The sequence below is a fragment of the Cervus canadensis genome, chromosome 29 (genome assembly GCF_019320065.1).
Source record: "Cervus canadensis isolate Bull #8, Minnesota chromosome 29, ASM1932006v1, whole genome shotgun sequence".
Lineage (NCBI taxonomy): Eukaryota > Metazoa > Chordata > Mammalia > Artiodactyla > Cervidae > Cervus > Cervus canadensis.
The window spans coordinates 29,529,459-29,535,911 of NC_057414.1; the positions used below are offsets into that span (position 1 = coordinate 29,529,459).

Sequence of the window (6,453 nt, forward strand, 5' to 3'; positions counted from 1 at the left end):
GGTGAAACAGCAACCGTTTAAGTGAAAGCAATGACTCTCTGGTGCCCTGTTCACATTTCCCACAGCCTTCGCTCATGCCTTGGGGCCCTTCGGGGTTTAGAATTACAGCTCTCAGTAAATATTCCTAGACTCACATGAGCTGTGGTGAGACAACAGCAAGGCTGCCAGGGCAATCCTAGACAAAGCCGTGTGTCCAGACACTGGTCAGAACAGGGGAGGGACAACCACGGGAGCCCCTAACATTTAGGGAGCAGTGAGCATGTGACAGGCGCTGGTCTAAGCGCTCTCTGTCCATTTGCTGATTTCATCTTCAGGACACTCCTAGGAGGTAAGTACTGTCTTCACTCATTTTTGGTTAACCTGGAAGCTGAGGCCCAGAGAGGTTGAGAGACTCGCCAAGGCCACACAGAGGAAGAGCTAGGGCTCAGGAATCAGTGGAAGAGCTCGGACTCAGGTCTGTACGATCAGGTCTCAGCTCCTCTAAACTCTACCTATATTCTGGAAGTCAAGCATGGAGAAAGGTCAGAGTTAAGAGTTAATTCACACTAAGCCCAACATCGAGGCTTCCCTGGTGGCTCAGTGGTAAAGAATCGGTTTGCCCGGAGACGTGGGTTCAATCCTGGGATCAAGAAGATCCCCTGGAGAGGAAATGGCAACCCACTCCAGTCTTCTTACCTGGGAAATTCCATGGACAGAGGAGCTTGGTGGGCTATAGTCCATGGGGTCACAAAGAGTTGGACACAGTTCAGTGATTAGACAACAAGCCTAACATCACTAGTAAAAGAAATGAAACAGTCTTCAAATTCAAGTAAGGGTTCTCCCCTTTACAAATGGGGGTATTTGACCATAAGAATTATGCTCTGTTTCTATCTCAATATAGTTGCCAGCTATAGGCTTTTGGCTGGTCATCATATTTCAAAGGATTTTCATGGGAAGACCTGCAGGAAAACTGTGGAGGGAGAAAGCTACTGTGTTCTGCATGTGATCACATTCATGACCCAGTGCAATCAGGCTTCAACAATAAGTACCTTTCCAAGCTGTTGTGACAAGTTGTCCTGAGCCATCCAACAGCCATCTTTTCTTCCCTGTTGACCTGTTATGAGTGAGAGATAGATGGTCTGGGTCTATAGAGAAGTGTTTTATTTTGCCCTGCATGCAAGCATGCTAAGTCACTTCAGTCATGTCTGACTCTGTGTGACCCTGTAGACTGTAGCCTGCTAGGCTCCTCTGCCCATGGGGATTCTCCAGGCAAGAGTACTGGAGTGGGTTGCCCTGCCCTCCTCCAGGGATCTTCCCGACCCGGGGATCAAACCTGTATCTCTTATGTCTCCTGCTTTGATTTATTTTGTCCTACTCAAAGCTAAATAGCCCAAATCAGGCAGCTTTGCACTTGCTAGTCCAGCGTTCTCACCAGCTAAACTGTCGCTCTGGCTTTCAGAGCAGAAGAGGAAAAGAGAAATTTTGTGATGGTAGCCAGTGAAGTCTCTGGGGCATGGACCACATGCAAGATGCTTATGGAAAGTATTTGGAGAAAAGACAGCAGTGGTAAGACCACAGGGGGAGTGCAACCACTGGGCAGAAATACTCTCTGAAGACTGTTTTATATTTCACTATTTTCACCTCAATTCTCTTTGATCACTTTTTAAATAAAAGAAAACATCTTTGAGAAAATTTTCTCTTATGGGTGATAATATTCATTGAACTCTTAATGATGTAAAAATATCCTGGGGTAATACTGTTTTGACCTGATTTTAAATCTTATGTTAAAAACCAATGTTGGAGTGTCCTAACCATTGACTTTGGGGATCTAATCAATGTAGATCAATCTGATGACTAAGTCACTTGCTCTAAATTCTTGTCATTTTTAATAACAAGGGCCCTTTAATTATTAGGAAGATGTGTGTCATGCCATTTAAAGCAATAGCCACACTTCCTCTTAAATTAGAAGATAACAGGCCCTGTATATACTGCTAGAAGGAAAATAAAATGCATGAACTTTCCAGAAGACAGTATTTGCAGAAATTTTGACCAGATACAACCAAAAAGCAATGGGGGAAGAAAAACCTTGGAGTCAGTCTAAATGTCCATTAATATGTTATGTATGATACATAAATATAATGAAATAATACACAACTATGAAAGGTAGAGAATATTTAAATAACATGGAAATATGCCCTGCTATACTAAGCGACATAGTAATTACAAAACAAAATGTATGTATCAGTTTTACTTTTAAAGAGACAAAAAACAAAAAAGTATGTATGAATGTGTGATATATATTGTGATATTTGCAGAGAGAGACAAACTAAAAAAATATGTATGCCGTCATAATACTAAAACAGCTATTTTATTTCTTGCTGGTAGGCCTTTGTGTGAATTTTGGTTTTGTCTCTTTGGTTGTTTGTATTTTATAAGTTTTTGACAATAAACTATAAAATAAATACTGACAGGGTGAGATTTAGAATTTTATTTTGATGTCTCCACTGTACACCTTGGTGTTGATGTAAAGCTGGTTATATTACCATCATAATTAGTTCTATACATTTTGCCCCTCAGTCATCTTCACTTAACAATTCTTATCCCAACCAGCCAGGCCTTTTAAAGATGGTTGTCATTTGATCATTTAAGTTACTCCTTCTGCTGCTGTTTATAATTAGGCTTCCTAAAACTAATACTTGTCATTGACATTTATGATTCTGATATTTTTTCAAAGTTCATTAAATTATTAATTATTCTGACTTTGCAGTGTGGTTTCCCATGTCCTGAGCCATGAGATTCCACTTCATCTGCATGATCTTCAAGCTGTATCTCCTCAAAGCAACATAGTGATTCAACTCAACGGTTGTATCTTGGGTACCAACTAGGTGAGAAACATACCCATCAAGAGAGTGGGAATCACACCAGTGGACAAGACATAGCAGCTTAAAGTCTAGGGACCAAGAAAAACAGGCATAAACAACCCCAGTACAGTGATTTCAAGACAATGCAGAAGCCCCTATTCCAGCTCCTGGATCCATCTTGCGTCTCTGCCAACTTCTTACAAACTGCTTCTTTCCTTTACTGCTTTTAAAATATCTCAAGTTGGAAATATCACAAAATGGGAAACCCTGGTATTATCCATCTTTAATAGACATAAATGCTCAGAAATCAGAGACATTGTTATATTTTAATGGTGATTTCCTATATCCAACCTGCTCATTAGGGAGCCAAATTCACTGGCTTACCACCAAGTGCAGACCCTCATGAATCCTAGGCACATAAACATCATTTTCATTGGAAGGACTGATGCTGAAGCTGAAGCTCCAATACTTGGCTACCTGATGTGACAAGCTGACTTATTGGGAAAGACCCTGATGCTGGGAAAGACTGAAGGCAAGAGGAAAAGGGGATGACAGAGGATGAGATGGTTGGATGGCATCACCAACTCAATAGACATGAGTCTGAGCAAACTCCGGGAGAGAGTGATGGACAGGGAAGCCTGGTGTGCCGCAGTCCATGGGGTCACAAAGAGTTGGACGTGACTGAGCGACTGAACAACAACAAAACATCATTTTGCAGGTGAGGAAATGGGAACCCAGAGAAGAGATGCATCATGTATTCTTTACCCAGAAGCTCATTTTCAGGTTCACATGAGTCACGGGATGATTGCTTAAGAAGTGGGGTCAGATCCTGCAGGTGTTTCTCTAACTGCGGGGTTCTCTCCATTACAACTAGAGTTTAGGATTTGAGACTGGACGTGGAATGAGCCCCTGGGGCAGAATTCACTCCAGCTGTTACTACACCATTGAGTAGTCTGAAGACTGGGCTCACTCTTTGTCACCAATGTCTCTTTCCATCTCATCCGCGTGCAGGGGTGATCTGTATCTCGTTGCCTTAGAGACTGTCAGAGCTGGCATCTTTGTTTATCTGCAGAGCACTTGGTGGTTTCTGAAAACAGGTGTGGCCTGGTTGAGCAGAGCGTAGCCACAATCTTTTTTTTTCTTTTTTTCTTTTTCAGAAGTTGCTTTGACTCTGGTGGCTTTTACCAACTTTCCAAATGTCACTCAGTCTCCCTCATAGGCTCTTTGTCAAGTCGTTGGTAAACTAGTCTCTTACCTGTTTTTTCTCTGTATTTTGAGAGATGCAGTACTAGATAAACAAAAAAGCCGGTTTTGCTTATGGAAGCAAAAACTGGTTCTAAGTGACAATTGTGTGTTAGTTGTGGCCTTCACATGACAATTCGTTCTGGTCCTCTCGCTGGTAGTGTGGCTTCTGAGGTAAATTACATGAAGAAAACCAGTTCTCATTTGGTAATCTCTGGTGGGTTACAGAGCTGGGGAACAGATCCTATCACTGACCACCATATACATAGCCCCACTGGTGAGCTCATGACCAGTAAAGGTATTAAAAGTACAATAATACTGGGACAAATTAAGCAGGAAAAACAGACCTTAATCAGCTATAGACATTTCACTTGAAAAAAAAAATCCAAACAAGGGATCATCTGGAGAGAGTCAAGAGTCATGAAAATCAGCAAATACAGAGACAGTTGGAGAAGCTGAGTATGTTTTGCTGGAGAAGAGATGTTTTAAGAAAGCCAAGACAGCTAACTTCAAATATCCGGGAAAGAACATACAAATGGACAAGTAACCATATTCGTTAAAGTGCCAGAGGGCAGAAAGAGGTCAGAACATAGACTTACAGTGTAAGAGGGGTTTGAATTCAATTCCATGAAGGCAAGATATTCTCACAAGGGCCCAACTGACAATAGTGGAGATACAGGAAAATTCCTGTCCCAGCAGCAAATGTCTGATGGCTATTTGTCAGGCTTCCTGCACTAGGAGGGAGATTGGATTCAACCTCTAAGGTCCTTTCCAAAAGTAAGATGCTATCTGTCTAATTAATTGCCAGTCATAGTCTTAGGTACTGCCCTGGGTTCTCATCTCCCTGTCAGTGAAATTTAGATTCAGTTCTCCCTAACTCTTAGATAATCAAGGAGATTCGTACCTTTAAATCAGTCGTCAGCAAGAATACTGATGGAAGAGCGATAAATTCCCAGACCTTCAGTTGGAGCTGAGTGTTGTTGATACCCACCAGGCAGGTACCCATCTCTATCTGCCTCCTCTAAGGAAAAAGTCATTCCCATTTTTGGTTGTTCGAGTTTGTTTGGGGATGTTTCAGCGTTCAGTGGGGAGATTTGTTTGTCTGCTTGTTGGCCTGGAGTTTAAAAATGCATCAAAATAAACCCTTGGGTGCCCAAGACATCTTTGCCTCTCTTGTTGGTAAGACTTGAAAGCACAGAACCTGCAGTTGAGTTTTGGTGTCAGCTCAATGCCTTCTGAGCTGTGTGGCCTTGTTTCTCACTGTTCCACTTCTCTGAGCCCCAGTCTCTCATATCTGAAATGGGGTAAGCACTCTTTCACAAGTTTAGAAGAATCAAATGAGGAAAATACACAGGAAAGCACTTACTTTATAGGCTTTGAAGCACCTTTCCACATTGAGCTACAGTTATTCGAATTTTCTCAACTGTGTGTTGTGGTCAGTGTAAAACATAAAAAGCTCATTTTTCACTCCTTGCATTAGACATCTTTTTTTTTTTTGCCTTAGAAAAAATACTTCTTGGGCTTCCAATAAGTTCTAGAGAAAGACAAATGATTGATGAGAACCAGATGTTGGGAAAGACAGAGGGCAGGAGGAGAAGGGGGTGACAGAGGATGAGATGGTTGGATGGCATCACTGACTCAATGAATGTGAGTTGGAGCAAACTCCAGGAGATAGTGAAGGTCAGGGAAGCCTGGCGTGATGCAGTCCATGGGGTTGTAAAGAGTTGGAAATAACTTAGTGACTGAACAACAACAACAACAAATTGTTTGGAGTCTACACTTCTAAGTTAAAAAAAAAAAAAAAACCACATGGTGAGTATCTGGAAAATTAGGTCTTCCTCAAACTCCCAATTCCAGGTTGGCATAGATAAGCAAATAGACGATTAGTAGGAACTAGTGGGTTTTAAAGAGCAAGGCTGACAATTCAGGTAATAAACCTAGAAATTTATAGGGAATGGAGATCCTAAGTTTCCAGTCCCATGTTTCAATTATTTGTGGTTATTAATTACACTGGATATCTCATCAGTATCTTTGCTCTTAGGGGAAAATGCTTACACAGAATCCCTCCCACGTCACGCTGTAGAAAAGGTAAGGCATTTTATAGGACAGGATTTAGCTGAGCTCCTCTGCTTGGGCCAATGAAAGCTTGTGACCCTGCCATGTTAATCACCTCTTCCAAAAAATATTTTGTTGCTTGATTCAGGCCTTTCCTGCATAACATTGAGCCTGTTTTTTGTTTTCTTTCAGCACAATCATAGGAGATAAGTGGCCACAAAGTTCCATTTTATTATCAAAGGTGCTGCTGCTATCAAACGTCACACTTCTCAATTGTGGCAACCAGACACACCCTGGAAAGAGCGAGCTTTACACT

General features: G+C 41.7%; 1 long non-coding RNA gene across 1 annotated transcript; it reads left to right on the forward strand.

The window, feature by feature from the left end:
• Nucleotides 1-204: 204 nt before the first annotated feature.
• Nucleotides 205-3,355, forward strand: LOC122431345. Its single transcript, XR_006266486.1, has 3 exons — nucleotides 205-328; nucleotides 1,439-1,545; nucleotides 2,747-3,355. It is a non-coding gene; the product is annotated as an uncharacterized LOC122431345 (long non-coding RNA).
• Nucleotides 3,356-6,453: the final 3,098 nt, after the last annotated feature.